The 16,993-nt window shown below is 46.0% G+C and overlaps 1 protein-coding gene across 5 annotated transcripts in view; it reads right to left on the bottom strand.

The window, feature by feature from the left end:
• Positions 1 to 16,591, bottom strand: part of EXOC2 (exocyst complex component 2) — a 155,953-nt gene extending 139,362 nt beyond the window's left edge. For all 5 annotated transcript variants that reach the window (XR_009565703.1, XR_009565705.1, XR_009565704.1 and 2 more), the window contains exon 1: positions 16,161 to 16,591. The gene's annotated coding sequence lies outside the window, so the exon portion shown is untranslated. The remainder of the gene's footprint in view (positions 1 to 16,160) is intronic.
• Between the last annotated feature and the right edge of the window lie 402 nt (positions 16,592 to 16,993).

Genomic DNA, 16,993 nt, shown 5'->3' with positions numbered 1-16,993 from the left:
CGGACTCTCAACCACTGCGCCACCAGGGAAGCCCAGGACAATTAATCTTTAACAAGTTATCTTAGCCATCTCTCAGAGATATTGGTCCAGATGAACTCTAAAATACTTTATTTGATTCTAAAACTAATCCTACTAGAATTCTGATGGGAATTATCACCACCCTGACATACTCTATTTATACTTTTTTGTCTATCTCTACTGACTAGAGTATAAGTTCCAGTAGGGAAGGGCTTTTTGTCTGTCCACACACTGCTGTACACCCAGAATTTAGAACAGTATGTCATACAACTGATGCTTAACACATATTCGTTAAATGAACAAATGTATAAATTACACAGAATTTCTGGATAATTTCAGGGCATTTAAAATAGCTACAACATTGAATCTTCCCACTTACTCATTTTTTATGACTGTCAATAAAGCATTCAGCTCTGTTCACAGGGAGCGTTCATGTAATTTATCTGAAACCAACTTATTGAGCCTCTCTCAACTGAAATAATTTCCCAAAAGACCTTCTATGTTTTCTCTGCAGAAAATTTCATCACCTTCAAATACTGTAACAGCCTTGGCTCTTACTCTTCAATATTTGTGTCACTTATTTCAGTTGCCTCATTGCATTTGCTGTTGCATCCCAACCAGTGCGAACTGTGGTATTCGCAAGCACAGGTGTGACCGTAGCAGGCAAGCCTCTAGAGCAACGCTTCTCCACCTGTTTGCCTTCCTACCCCAGGAGAAGCATTTCTATTTAGGTCTTTTTCTCAGTCACTCCCAAGAAGTTTCAATATCATAATGTAAAACCTGTATTAGGTACTGTATGTCTATCTGCACTTTATACATAAAGGTTAAGATGTTCCTGTCCCCTCAAGAGCTAATTTTCAGTTATTGCTCCTGTTGAGAATACATGCTCTAGCATTTCACCACTAAGATGTCTGCTATTGATATTATGTAGTTATCTTACAGAAAATGTCTTTAGCCTTATTTACTGAAAGTCTATTTTTTAAATCAGAAATGAAGTTTTAATTTTATCAAATATTTTTCAGCATCTTTCAAGATAATTTTTTTTACTTATTAATACAGTGAATTGAAATAATTTTCCTATTAATGAATTAGTGGGCATTCTAGGAATAAACATTACTTGGTTCCATTTTACTAGTCCTTTAGGTATTCCTGGATTTGATTTGCTAATACTTTATTTAGGAGTTCTACGTCTTTAATCTTATTTACAATTAGTCAGAAATTATCTTCTCTTTTACTCCATTGCCTGTTTGCTGTAGTAGCAGGAAGCACTCAGCAGTTTACAAATATTATTAAGCATTTACTGTATCCAGAGTGCTATTGCTACCTTATAGAAAGAATCTGAAGTTTTCGATACTTGTCATCTTATAAATAGTACAGGAATATTTTTCCTTGTAGGTTTCCTATTACTGGCCTATAAAACCATCTCATTCTAGTACCACGCTGGGTATGATTATTTGGGAATTTGCTTAATGATTATGGGTATGTATTTTATAAATCTTCAGACAATTTTATTATATTTTTCAGAAAGTCAGGTATTTTGCTCTGATTTTCAAGTTTAATATCATACTATTTTCTTCCACAGCTATCATTTTATTACTTTTTTCATTGTCTTGAGTATCTGTAAATATCTTTTTCATGGTTAGACTGGTCAATATTTTGTTTTAATGACCTTTTATAATAACAGTCCTTGATGTAAGCTATAAATTCTACCTTCTTTTTCAGGAGCACTGTTACTAATTCATTACTGACAGCGTCAACATGTATTAATTCCTCTTCCTTGCATTTTATTTTGCTTTTCTTTTTCTGTCTGGACTGAACACTTAGTTCATTTGTTCTAATCCAATATAATTCTTACTCTTGGTCCCCCCCAAGGGTAAGGCTTTTTTCCTCTAGCTTACTTCAAGATTTCCTCTTTTTGATTTTCTGCAGTTTGAATATAATACGATTAGAGGCAGATTTTCTAGTACTGATCCTACTTGATATTCTCCGAGCTTCCTGGATCTGCCGTTTGTTGTCTAGTATTAACATTGGAAAATTCTCAGTCATTACTGCTTCACATCATTTGCACAGAGAGGGGGCAAATGGAGACTCACCCACCCTGTCCCCCAGAGTCCCCCCTGACACCCCATGATCATGCCCCCACCCTGTCCTCCACCTTGCCCCCTAAACTGTACACTGAATAAGAAAAAAGAAAAAACAAATTTTATAGAGAAAATAAAGAGAAAAAAATCACAAAAAGGAAAGAAGCCACCTGTGGTCCAAGTCCCTCTCACCAAGCATCAGCTCCCTAGGTAAAAGAGCCAAGACTCTCACACAAGAGCCTGGAGCTTCCTAACGGTGGTTCCTTAAGCAAGAAATGAGCCAATAGTGGCTGGAGATAATCCGCAGTGATTTTCTCACTTTTTGGTCACAAGAACCCTTTACTTTTTTAAAAAAAAAAGAGAGGGGGCAGCTTCCCTGGTGGCGCAGTGGTTGAGAGTCCACCTGCCGATGCAGGGGACACAGGTTTGTGCCCCGGTCCGGGAAGATCCCACATGCCGCGGAGCAGCTGGGCCCGTGAGCCATGGCCACTGAGCCTGTGCGTCCGGAGCCTGTGCTCTGCAACGGGAGAGGCCACAACAGTGAGAGGCCCGCATTATGCAAAAAAAAAAAAAAAGAAAAAGGAGAGGGGGGACCCCAAAGGGCTTTTTGTTTATATAAGTGACAGCAATTAATAGTTACTTTATTAGAAATTAAAACCTACAGGATGCTTCAGTGGCTTTTTTATTTCTAGTGTGAAAAGCTGCAGTAATTTTTGCCTTTAAGAAGCTCATAATGTCTACACGTAAAACCATTCAACTCCTTTTTCTTCAAGCTCTAAATGATTGGTCTCAAAGTGATGCCATGGCTTAACTGGCAGGATGATCCTCTAAAAAAATGTTCTGAAAAGTATGCAAGACCAAGAGAACACTTAAACAAATTGGTTAAAAATAATGACATGTGGGGGCATATATATACACACATATATATATGTAGCTAACTATTTGCCATTTTAGAATACTTACTGCCAGGAACTTTTTCTATAAATTTAAATCATTTTTTATATATACATTTGTATATGTATACATATTATGCATATTTATATAATTTATGTATAAATATGTACATATAACACACACATACACACATACACACACAAATACATATGTAACACAATATATAAAGCTTCCATGGGACAGTTTCCTGACCAGATGTTTAGAAGAGCTACAGCCTGCATATCAAGTGACATTTCCTGGACAAGACTCTATTGTGAAGAGAGAGAAAAACCTACCCAACTGACACAAGCCCAGCACAGAAAGTTTCTAGTAAACAGGTAAGCCTGGTTCTGACCTTGGAGGCCTACAATCTGGGCCACACTGGGGGGCTGCCATCCTCCAGCAGCAACGCCAGGCCAACACCACTGTCCCTCCTGCCCCCAGAGCCAAGGACAGCCTGCAGGTCCAGATGCAGGGAAACAGGTCGACCACCTCAGCCAGCTGTGCTTGAAGAGTATCAGCTTCCTCAAAAACACCCTCAAGGCCTAGAAAGGGCCCCCAAACCTGGCAAGAAATGACAGACTCTTGTTTCCTGCGATGGATCCAATGGAAATTCAAGCTCTGAGCTAGTAATTTATATGAGCATTTTCAATTTTTGCCAATAAAAAAATCTAATTTCTTTCTTTAAAAATTAATAATTATGGGCTTCCCTGGTGGCGCAGTGGTTGAAAGTCCGCCTGCCGACGAAGGGGACACGAGTTCGTGCCCCGGTCCAGGAAGATCCCACATGCCGCGGAGCGGCTGGGCCCGTGAGCCATGGCCGCTGAGCCTGCGCGTCCGGAGCCTGTGCTCCGCAACGGGAGAGGCCACAACAGTAAGAGGCCCACGTACTGCAAAAAAAAAAAAAAAAAATACTAATTATATAATCTATATATTTACAACTGTGTTACTATATAATTTTTATATATATTATGATTTTAGAATGTATAGAAAAAGTTTAGTTTTCTAAAATACTAAGTAGTTTTATTAATAATGGTAAGATTATCAGAGATTAAACAGCTTGTCCAAAGTCACAGCTAGTGAGTGGCAGAGTTGGGATTCAAAACCAGTCCTCAGAGCCATGTTATTCTGCTTCTCCATGTGGTTTTTCTTTTTTTTTTTTTTTTTACTTTTTATTATGGAAATTTTAAACACACATAAAAGAAGAGAGACCAGCATAATGAACCTCCATGTTCCCATTTTGTCTCTTTTTCAACTACATCTCCTCCTCAACACACTTTTATGTTGTTTTTGAGGGAGTATTTTAAAGCAAATCCCAGATATCATACCATGTCATCCATAAATATTTCAGTTTGTGTCTCTATAAAGGACTTTGTACTCAGCCCAAGTCCAACTGTTCTATATTGTCTCAAAAATTATTTGTGACAGGGCCTTCCCTGGTGGTGCAGTGGATGAGACTCTGTACTCCCAATGCAGGGGGCCCGGGTTCAATCCCTGGTCAGGAAACTAGATCCCACATGCATGCCACAACTAAGAGTGCACATGCCACAGCTAAGGAGCCCGCGTGCCACAACTAAGGAGCCCACGAGCCGCAATTAAGGAGCCCACCTGCCGCAACTAAGGAGCCCACATGCTGCAACTAAGGAGCCCCCCTGTCACAACTAAGACCCGGTGCAACCATATAAAAATAAATAAATATTAAAAAAAAAGTATTTGTTACAGTGGATGTGGTAGAATGGGGATCCAACCAATGTTCCTAAGAAAGGGAAGGAGGGAGGGAAAAAAACCAAAACCAATGCTACCTTTGTACATCTATTTGATGAATATGGACAAAGGCTGAGGACCGATTCCAGAGGTTAACATTCTTGGGAGAGGGTAGAGGGTCAGAGAAATCATGCTTTTAATACATTTTTATATGGCTTTCCCTGTGGCAATGAGCACATATGTAAACTTCTGAGGTGCAGTCAGCCTTGGGCTGTGCAGAAAGGCCAATTCTGGAGCACAGTACAGAGCAGCCCTCATGGATGGGGACCCAGGCAGTCTACCACTTCCTTAGGAACAGTGACCACAGTTTCCTCTTGGTAGTTCTGGACCTGCTCACTACTCCTGCAAATCCATTTGCATAGGAAAGGGATAACAATAGCATCCCCTACATTTAAAAAAAAAAAAAAAAGGAGAAAAAAAGAATTATTGTACCAAGGTCCCTGATAAAGAACAGTCCTCAATGGGTTTGGTTACGACTGCGTCGTATTCTTTTCTGTACTCCCAGCACCCAGCCCAGGGCCAGAACAACGTGGACACTTGGCAGATAGTGGCTGGGAAAAGAGACCAGGGAACACATGGGCTCACTGGCGCTCTCTTCTTCTGGCTCTTCAAGGACAGCAGCAAACCTCAGGCCATGTGGGATTCCAGCTATAAGACACCACCAAGAGGTGGCCTTTGAGAGGGATGTCGACCTGATTTGTCCCACTGCAGGACAGATGCCATTCCTTGATTCTGTGCTATATCCCATTTTTTTTTGTTGTTGTTTTGTTTTTGTGGTACGCAGGCCTCTCACTGTTGTGGCCTCTCCCGTTGCGGAGCACAGGCTCCGGACGCGCAGGCTCAGCAGCCACGGCTCACGGGCCCAGCCGCTCCGCGGCATGTGGGATCTTCCAGGACCAGGGCATGAACCCACGTCCCCTGCGTCGAAAGGCGGACTCTCAACCACTGCGCCACCAGGGAAGCCCTCCCATTGTTTTCTTAAACCAATAAATCTGTGCCACAATAGCAATCACCAAAAACTACTATAGAAACTGAGTCCTCTAACTGTATCCTAAAAGTTTACTGGATCACCCTATGACAGCTCCTCTGGCCACCCAGCCCAGTGGCGCTCACTTTACAGGCAGGTTATAGTTCACACCACAGGAAGGAATCAGAGGTGAATCCAAATTAACTACCAAGACCCGCTCAGAACAACTCCTCTTCTTGGGCTGCCTCTGGGAGGGGTGGTCTCCAATTGTAATGCCCAAGAGGTGAAAAGTTTCCTATTCTATTACCACTTCCACAAAGAATTACCTGAAGATCAGAAATCTAATGTGTACGGTCAGATCTTTAATACTGAGTCCCCTTTTCCCCAAAAGTACTTAAAATGTTTAAACCAAAATGAGTTTTACCCCTCATAAATCTCTGATTAGAAAAATATTTATTTTTCACCATCTTTTATTTCTACAAAAACCAAGCCAAAACTGATTTAAGTTTGATTTTTCAGTTTAAAAACTCCACACATAAAAAAAGGAGCAGTACTGAGAATATAAAAAGAATTCCAAAAAACCCCACAAGAGATTCCAACTCTTCAGGTCTAAATAATGTAAAGTCCAAACAAAGACAGTAATTTTTCCCTTAGACTTAAAGACGAATCTGTCTCCAACAGAGAAGCATTTGGAGATGCTATTTTAAAAACGCTGCCACGGTATTGTGGCTCTACAGATGCTTTCCTCTGCCCTGCAAAGGACTCGCTGCTCTTGAGGGCAGTTTCCACTCCAGTGGCCCCTTTTCCTGCTTCCCTGCTCAGGGCTCATTCCTGGAGGACTCAGCCCAGTAAATTCGAAGCAAGAAATGGCGGGACTCAGTCCAATCAGGATTTATCCACTGAGAGTTCAAACAACCGGTTAGCAATGACACTGTGCAACTCAGGACCCTGCAGGGCTGCTGCGGCAGAGGGCTGGGTGACAGGCAGTACACAAGTAGCACTTCTATCGAAGATAAGCCTAGAACATTTCACAGCTCCTGTTAAATATTTGTTTCCAAAACATAAGTTCAATTTTATTTTTAATGATTACTTGACTGTAGCATCTATTTATCAGTGTTTTCTCTCTCTACATAATTTTCATTTGTTACGTAAAAGACATAATGAAATTACTAACACTACACACATTTTGCCAGAATCAACACACAAGGTTACATATTTTATGATTCCATTTATATGAAAATTCAGAACAAGTAAACCCGGAGAGACAGTAAGTAGATTAGTGGTGGCTAGAGGAGGGGAACAGGAAAGGATTGATAGTGGAGTGATGAAAGTGTTAAAGAATTCGATTGTGGTGATGTGTACACGATTTTGTGACTATACTAATTTTGCTTCAGAATTCCTAGGAGCACTAGATTATCATTATCACCACAAACACAGAACCTCCCAAACATGGACACAAGAGGAAATACAGGATGGCAGTATTTTGTAAAGCATTTGACACTACTAAGCTCTAAAATCTCCTGATACAAGATCAAATGAGATTAAGGAAGGCCAAGGCCAGGACTGAAAGGGAGCAAGGGAGAGGAGGGAGGCTTTCCCCTCCCAGCTCATTTACTGAAACCCAGGGTTAAAGTCAGCGGGAAAAGCAGTCAAACAACAATAAGCCACCTATATTAGCCCCTCTGGAAAGCGTCAGTGGCCTAGCCTTTCCAGTCCTGAACAGGCATCAGCAACACCAACTCCATTTCAGCAAGACTGTTGGGAAGACAGGGAGAGGAAGAAGTAAACAATGGAAAATCCCAATGACATCAACAGTCCACATGTGCTCACTTTAAGTCACAAGGTATTTAACCATCTCTATGAGAACGTTCAGGAATGAGAGAGGAATAAAATCAAGAAACTAAGCTAATTATAATGAAAGAATTAGGAAAAAAAGGGGCTTCCCTGGTGGCGCAGTGGTTGAGAGTCCACCTGCCGATGCAGGGGACACAGGTTCGTGCCCTGGTCCGGGGAGATCCCACATGCCGCGGAGTGGCTGGGCCCGTGAGCCATGGCTGCTGAGCCTGCGCGTCCGGAGCCTGTGCTCCGCAACGGGAGAGGCCACAACAGTGAGAGGCCCGAGTACAGCCAAAAAAAAAAAGAATTAGGAAAAAAAGATATTATCCTAAATATATATTATTGCATGAAAACAAAGTTTCATTTGTCTCATTTTAAAAAAATTAACTGAGTAAATTTAAAGATCCAATTGGCTTTATTCAGCAATTCATGAATTGGGCAATACCCCATCTAGCAAATAGAAAGGCGGTCCTCCTCAGAGCTGTACCCAGTGTAAGACTTCTGCAGGCAGAAGGGGCTGGATAAAGAAGTTACCAGCATAGAGCTGTTTCAGGCAAGGTCACCTTCCTCCGGGGAACAGCAGGGATTACCTCACTGTCCTGACCAGGCAATTTCAGACTGACTGGTTAAGACTATCTTCCTGGGAAAGACTGAAACTGCAATTAAATTAGGTATTAAAGTCTCAGTTTGGTGACATGGGTTTTAGCACAAGTGCTTCCATTTGGGGCCTGTTGTCTCTTTTTTTAAGTCTCGACTTGTCAAATCTTTACCATGAAATAAGCCAATATGACTGCTGACAATATAATAACTACAGTAAACAGGCATGCCAAAATCAATGTAGATTTTCACAAAAGGTCAAGGAATCAACTGTCAGCTTAAATTGGTTACTTTTATTAAAATTGTTATACATGACAGGATGTCACTTAACTCCCAGATTCCTTTACATAAGCAGAGCTGGATTAATTTGACCCAAATTTTGTATAATAGCTTTCCCAATTTCTAAAAATGCATCAACTTTGTCACTTATCTTGAAATTTCTGCTTTACTTCCCTAGCTCTATCTCAAAAGAAACTTCTCCAAGGCCACATATCTTGGCACAGCGAAAGCAAAATCACCCCAGCACTCAGCAGTGCCATGAGCCTCAGGGATCAAACAGGGAGACAGCGCAGGCGGAGGCTGCAGCCCAGCTGGGAGGGATCGAAGCTGCTCGTGCTTAGGAGAAACTCTGGGCACAATCCCGGCATCCGAAAGAAAGTAAAGTAAACAGTGGTGCTCTCTCCCATCCACCCTGTTAGCAGCCTCTCGGCTGAGGGAGACCACACACTCGGACCACACAGCGCTGGCTCAACTCGCACGCAACGTCCAACAGCTGTCACTCGGGGCCCGGAGCGGAGGGGGAAGCAGGGAGGGAAGGAGAGGGGAGGGGAGAGGAGAGAGATGGGAGCGGGGGGAGCGGGGGGAGGGAGGAGGGGATGGAGAGCCAGAAAGGGAGAGAGTCAGGACAGCGAAGAGTGGTTTCCCTGAGAAAACAAGCCAGTCCCGGCCTTGTGTGGCCTTGACCTGTACTCCCCCAACCAATTTAGTAGCTGATGAAGGATTAACAAAGCATCCATTTAACATCAATTAACCTCCTATCCATCACAGGTCAAAAGAGAAAATTACCATTATAAAAGCATTTCATTAAAATAAAGACAAACGTATTTTCTTATAATCTATAATATATACTTAAATAATGCATTTTCTTTTAGATTTATATTACGTTGGTTTTAACCCGCCTGCCTCTTTTCCTCTAATGAAGCCCATAACATGAATATCAAGTGTTTCTGCAACAGAGGTCAGAAAATTTTAATTTTATAATTTTCCCATATTTCACTGTGGCACAATCTTTAATTTTCCAAAAGACTTATTGATACAAAAAAACACAGTAAATTATTTTTTACATAATTTCAGGCTAAATGTACATAGAAAAAAATAACAAGTAGCAGCATTTGGGGGGAAAAAACAGAAAACGTAACCACCAAAGTAGCTTTAAAAGGATTAAACCAAAATTTTTTACTATTTAGTAAGGAAGAATTTTGATTGGAATAGCAGACAAGAAATCTGAACAAAACGAGTGATCAGGTGTTCTTTCACTGTCAGGTACCCAGAGGCCCAGCTCAGCTGAAGGGATTAGGCCAGGAGTTGGAAAAACAGAAGTTCTGACTCACTGAAGACTTGGAGAACCTTCAGCAAATAGGCCAAGGAAAGCCTCCTGATGCTGAAGCACTATTTTCTGAGGTCAGGCCGTAGAAGAGTGAGTTTCCCCCGCAAACCACCAAATCATAGTAATAATAAACTCCCAAACTCCCTCTGCCGCCACCCCCCCACCCCCCCACCCACCCCCCCCCCCCCGCCTCCACCCCCATGCTACTCAAATGAGCATCACCAGGGAGCAAATCAGGAAGGGGGACTCTCAGCAGCCCAGCCCGACCCACTAATACACATCTAAGCCATTCTGTGCACAGGAGTGTCTGAGAAGCACTCGGTAGACCTATCCTGCCCAGAGCCGCCCTGGATCCAAAGGACCCCCAGAAAAATCTGGTTGCAGAGCTGCCTAATGAGTCTGAAAAATAAAATCATACCCAACTAGACTCTTGGGCCACCCACCAACAGACCCAAACTGCAGAATTCACATCTTCCTGGAGCCACTTCAACCTATCCTAGGATAGACCTGCCCCCCACGGCAAGGCACGGCAGGGGCAGGTGGCCCCAGAGGGATCTCCCAGAGACCTGGGGAAAAGTCTCTGAGAATGGTGATTTACCTCCTTCTGTCCTCTGTAAACTCTACTGTTCCTGAGCAAGGTCAAGTTCTATCACACTGCCACACCCTCCACCATCTCAAGCTCAGGGTGGGACAAGTCTCAGACACAAGGTCCTGAACTCCTGTCCAGTGTCCTAAGTTAATCATCTCCCTCCTGCTCCGTCTCAAAACCATGGTTAACAAAAACAGAGTCATGCACAAATCTGAAAGAATCCGTGGGGTACCAAGTGTACTAAGAAGGCTCCTGAGGTCTCAGAAGGGACGTCAGCAGAAGAGCTGGACAGACAAGAGATAAAGCATCCTTGCTTTCCCAGCTCTCCTTATACCTCTTTCCCTTATTACTCCCATAAAGAAAGTATAACTGAGGTATACTGGGTTTTTTAATGAATGTATAAGTTTCAACTCATTTGGGGATAAAAAATCCAATGATTTAAAAAATATAACTGATAGGGCTTCCCTGCTGGCGCAGTGGTTGAGAGTCCACCTGCCGATGCAGGGGACACAGGTTCGTGCCCCGGTCCGGGGAGATCCCACATGCCGCGGAGTGGCTGGGCCCGTAAGCCATGGCCGCTGAGCCTGTGCGTCCGGAGCCTGTGCTCCACAACGGGAGAGGCCACAGCAGTGGGAGGCCCGCGTGCCAAAAATAATAATAATAATGATGTTTGGAGGTACGGTATTAAAGGGAGAGAAGGTACACAAGGCGACTAGCAGGGAATGCTGGAAGCCAGACAGTCCACAGGGAAAGCCTGACAATTCCACCCTCCAGAGCTCCCACACACCTCATCTGTCACATAAATACTTGATTACCCAGCTATTCCCTTAAAACAAGCACTGGATTCCATCTTAATTAGAAGAGTTTATTAAAACACTCCTTTATTTCCCAGAAACTATAAACTCTCTGCCTCAGCAGGCTAAGTCTCCTCCTAGGGGACAATTACCTTCACTACATTTCAAAGCAAAAAGCTGTGGGTCCAAAGGTGACTGGTCCTCTAACTCATGCCACTGGACACTGATGACATATCAAAAATGAAACAGAACAGTGCAAATCCATCCCCTCTACCACCACCCTTCAAAAAAGAAACGTAAGAGCAAAAACGTCCAAGAAGATACACTACTTATTGGAAGGAAGAAGGAGAGTGCTTCATGTCAAAGCACGGCATTATTCGTTCGTCAAGTCTATTGCCAGCTGTCCCCATGTCCCTACCACTTCCTCTTTACTAGATCCACATGGGGTGGACACAACATAACTTCTTGATATTTTAGGAAATGTAATTTTTTAGGGAAAAAAATGTCCAGGTCCCCCTGGAAAGACAGGTCACCTGGACAATACTGAAAAGGTCATTATCAAATAAAACAGATTTCTATTTGTTTAGTGGACCCAGAAGATTTGAGATATATAGAGAGACTAGTTACCCAGCACCTCAAGAGATGACAGTGTGAGATTCCCATCCCTAAGAAAAACAAAGAGGGGACTTCCCTGGCGATCCAGTGGTTAAGACTTCGCCTTCCAATGCAGGGGGTGCGGGTTCTATCCCTGGTGGGGGAGCTAAGATCCCACATGCCTCGCGCCAAAACAAAATACAAAAACAGGAGCAATATCTGTAACAAATTCGATAGAGACTTTAAAAATGGTCCCCATCAAAAAAATCTTTAATAAAAAAGAAAGAGAAAAACAAAAAAGATGCAGATAAACCGGGATCTGAAACGAGGGAGTACCCTCAGATTGTTCAGTCAAAACAAGTATCTATTAAGCATTGGTTGGGTCTCTGGCACTACACTAGGGAAATGACAGGAACAAGACCTAGTGACAAGGGGGTCCCAGGTGACCTTGGCCTTCAGCAGAGTGGTGGGCACCTAACCAGACAGCAGTGGGGTGACTGATGCAGCGTATGAACAACTATTTAAGAAATCTGGCTGGAAGGGAAGGAGAGAGAAACTTTAACAGGTGAATGTGAAATCAAAGGAGGACGCTACGTTTTTATTGTTGTTTTTCTATTTTGCTTTGCTGCTGTCTGTCTAAGCACGTTTAAAGGCTGACTGGAAGGAGCCTTTAGCAAGAGAGGAACGCTGAGTGAAGTGCTCCCAAAGGCAGGAGTGCAGGGGTACAGGGATCCGTCCTGGGGTAAAGGCAACCACTTTCAATGTAACTGGGAGGAGGAAAAGTTCTGGAAGAGAGCCCAGGGTTCTCCTCTGAGAGCTCTCATAGTTCTCAGGTGGCAAGATTATCTGCTTAGTAGAGACTGATTATGTGTAAGGATGAGAGGTCTGACAAGAGTAGAAAATGCTTAAAATAGATTCTGCAGAGAAGCAGCAAGTGGCTAACAAAGAAAACTCTAAAAAACTCTTTGATGGCCACTTGCAAGTGGTGACCACAGATTTATAGGGGTACAAATCTAGACGCTATGATTTTCCCCTTCTGGTCTCAGAACCTCAGTTCAAGCATTTAAAAAAGGCAAAGAGTTGAGATGGTCCAGGACTGATAATCTGTCGGCCAGATGCCACAGAAAGATGAGGGAGGACACAACTGAGCATCCTGGTAGAAGGGTGATGGAATATCGGGTAAAGGAGCAGAGGCAGGTAACTGAGTGAGGGTCAAAAAGACAAGAGACTGCCAGCAAAGAGTGGGTGGTCTGAGCTCCGGATTTCAGAGGTGAACCAGTCTCAGGTTGGGGCACCTCTGTCCTGCTCCCCCAGCCCCCAGCACCACACCTCTGGCAGCAGCCACCCCTCCGCCGAGGCTCCAGCTGGGGCAGCTCTGCTTTCTCCTTTGCCCCCTCCAGCTGTTTAGTAGCCCTTTGGGCCTCACTATCCCGTTTGTTCCCTCACTCTGCCCACACCTCTGCAAGTAGTTTCTTTATTTAAATCTCATTATTTGAACCATCTGGCATGAATTCTGATTCCTGACACCCAGATATGTCAATCACATGGGGCTTTCATTAAAATTAAACCAAAACCAAATATTCCTTGCTTTCTACCTTGTTTTGTCTTTCAGTAAAATTATACTACAACGAAAGTTAAAATCATATACCCCGCACTTTACAAGCGGATATGGCCGTAAAAAATGCACCAAAGCTTACAGATGAAACTAAAGGTCGAGCCTGTCGAAAGTGGCACAGCGAGCAAGTAGCAGAGGCAGAGCTCAGTCAGCGCTGCACAAGGACTTCTGAAAGCGAACTGGTGCCAGACAGCACCACAGGTCGTGGCGAGGACCCGCCTTGCACAGCTCACATCCTAACTAAGATCCAGGTTTCCTAAGTCCCAGTGTCCACTGCTCTTTCCATCCTGGCACCAAGACTGACTGTAAGTGGCAACTAGTAAGTAGAAGGAATTACTCAAACCCAAACCGAAAATTAAGCAAACTGTATAGTCCACCCCAGTCTTAACTGCTACCAACAGTATTAAAGGATGTTAATGAAGCTTTTGAGCAAACCTAATACAATTTTCCAGGAAAAAAAAGCCTCGTAAGTCAGTTCCAAACTCCTCTGCCTGAAGTTCAAGGAACTCCATAATCCAAAATGCACTCACTTCCCAGCCTATGAGCCTCTGTCTCTCATAAGCCGCCCAGACGTTCACATGCCTTCTCTCGGAAGGGCCAAATCCTCCCCCATCAAGTTCTGATCTCCATGAAGCCTTCCCAATTGCTCCAACCCCAAAAGATCCTTCCCCCCTCTGAATTCCTGCTGTACTTACACTGAATACTGCAGCTTAGTTCTTGGCTATTTAATGGAGAGGGCAAAAATATCCCCTTTCTGAATACAGACTAATTTTATTTCTAACATGTGTCAGGCATATGCTAAAATTGGGATACAAAAATGACTAAGGCTAATCCCTGTCTGGCAAGAGCTTAGTCTGTTGACAGACGTGTAAATACCAACAATAGCTACAACCCCTAAGATACCACAGGACAGGACAAGCGCTAAGTGGTTATAGGATTCACTGAGTTGGAAAATTTCAAAGCAGGAAGAACTCTGAGATAATCTAGTTTTATATATCCTCAGGTACAAGGAAACGGAAGCCCAAAAAGGCTGCTAAGTAGCTCAGCCCATGCTACAGAGCAGGTGGTGGTAGCACACGGACCAGTAAATGGTGCTTCGACCCCATAATTTTCAAACTGAGGTCTAAGGATACCTACAGGTGTGTCCACAGAGATGCATCATTTCTCTACAATTACTGTAAGCTTGTGTTTGTATCAACAATTCTTTCCAATCGGCATAAACATGCACAGAATCATGAGAGTGTAACTAACACTTCCACCTTGCGGTCTCACCAGGCACTCCCGGGGATCCAGGAACACCTTCCCCAGCGTCTGAGAACAATCAAGGCCCTAGCATTCTGCTCAGCAGAGTGACGGACGTTACTTCCCACCCCAGTCAATTTACAATCCTCTCTACCCAACACGGGCCTAAAACCCACGCACTCGGAAAACATGTAAGCTCTCCTCTGTGGCAGGCGCTGAACTAGGAACCCTGGCGAGACGACAGGAATAAGGTGGAGAACGGGTGAACAGTAATGCAGAGGCTAACTGTACAACCAGCATTTCCTACATGGCCTCAGGTTGCCGGGCCCAGCACTGGAAACTGGCCGCAGTGCTTTATTAAAAGGCTGCCTGTGCAAAAATTTTAAGTACTAGTCCCCCTTCCCATTAGAGTCACACAGCACGGGCTCTCCAGTATTTGTGGGATGAATGAAAATTCGACTTAGCATGCTGGTAAACCGTCTTTTAGAGAGGTAACTTTCAACACGATATTCAGCTCGGGAAATTAAATGCCTGACAAGAAGAAAAAATCATTTTCTGAAACTTCCAAGAATTGTTCCAAGTTGCGCTGGGGGGCCCTCTGTTTAAAACTACTAGACTTCTACTGAACCAGACAGAAGAGAGCATCTAAGTACCAAGCACGCATCGCCCTCTTTCCATCACCCCTGTGGATCCACCACGTTGGACACACAGGCTCCCCGGGAAGCTTCCGGCTGTCAGTTCCTGTCGTTACACCAAGCCTGCCCAGAACGTAAGCAGAGCATCGTCAGGCATTCGAGGAGCGGTGCGCACACCCTCAGCGAGAAGGAGCTTTTCAATACAGCGCATCCAGGTGACTTACTTAAGCGTTCTAAAACACTTTGTTAAAGCTTTCCTTGCAAGTTTACTCAGATTCATTAAAAGAAAAAAAAAATGAAAAGAAAGGCACACGTTTCTCAGACTCGCTCTCGGAGGAGAAGCGCCTGCGCGCCGTTTCCCGCCCGCCTGAGCACGCCCCGGCTTCACTGGGGGAGCGCAGGCGTCGGGGCGCGGCCGCCAGGCAGCCCGCGCTGAGACTGACGGCTAGGCGCCCCGCCACGATGAGCTCCGTCTAGCCGGCCGTCAAGTGGGGATAACGCAATCGATCCGGAGGCAAGGCGACGGGCGCTAGTAAACGCTCGGCGCAGCTCTCCAGTGACGCGACCGAGGAGAACAAGCAACACCGGCCTCTTGACTTCGCTCCCCGCCAGTGAACCCCGCAACCCTACGCTGGGACAGGTAGGCAGGCGCTCCAGGGAGCAGTTGAGGCCAGCGGCCACCCGCCCCCGCGGCTCGGCGCTCCGAAGGCGCACGCCGGGAGCCGGGGCGGGGCTCCGAGTCCCCAGCAGGGGCCCCGGACGGCGGGGAGGGGGCGGGGCTCCGGGACCCGCGCAGGGCTCCTCCGCACGGTCGCGGCTGCAGGGCGGCGCGGGGCTGACGGCGGCCCCGGCCGGCCTCAGCCAAGGCCTCACCCCCCCACACACCTACCTGCAGGCCCGCACGGACAGGGCCCCGCGCTCGACCAAGGGCTCCCTGGCCGCTGCCGCCCTGCCGCCAACGCCCTCACTTCCGCCACCGGAGCGCCGAGGGCGTCGATCCGCCGCGCAGTCGAGCGTCGAGCGCCCGACGGCCGAACCCCAGGGGCGGGGTGGGGGCGGGAGTTGGGAGACGGATGGGAGCGGAGCACCCGTCCACGACCCCGGTTCCTCAGGAGCCTCAGGCTGAACCTCCGCGTCTGGGCGGCAGGCGACGCGCAGGCCGGAATGCCATGGTGCTCGCGGCCGGGACCCCTGAGCGTGGACAGTGCTCGGGTTCGGTGGGCGGGCGCTGCCGGGAGCCGGCCTCCGACATAGAAAGGCGGCCCACCCGGGCCCGGCCAGGAGGAACCGGCTGCCTGACAGGGAGCGGCCGCCGCGGGCCGGCCGGAAGTGACGCGCAGCCCCGAGCGCTGCGGGACGGAAGAGAACGCGCTCTTCCGGCCACTCGGTTTAGTGCGGAAGGAGTCGCGCGTTGTGTGTACCAGGGGTGAGGGCTGGCTGGGCTGGCTGCGCTTCTGCTTCCCCGCCCCTCCTCTCCGCTCGCCTGTGCGGGTTACTCCAGCCGACGGGCCGGCCTGTTTGCTCCGGGGCCTGGGAGTGTGTATCCGTGGTGACGGCTATGGAACTGCGCGCTGCGTCCGCCCTTCCGGACGCGGAGGCCGAGGTCCAGCCGGGGAACGGGGCCTTCCCTCCCGGAGGCCAGGCAGCCACTGGGTGGCAAGCGGATTTTCTCAGACCCAGATGCAGATCCGGGTTCGGGTTAGTCCTCCCTGCCTGCAGGGC

This window comes from Globicephala melas, chromosome 11 (assembly GCF_963455315.2).
Source record: "Globicephala melas chromosome 11, mGloMel1.2, whole genome shotgun sequence".
Lineage (NCBI taxonomy): Eukaryota > Metazoa > Chordata > Mammalia > Artiodactyla > Delphinidae > Globicephala > Globicephala melas.
Note: the sequence above shows the minus strand (reverse complement) of the source record. Positions and strands in the feature narration are given on the sequence as shown.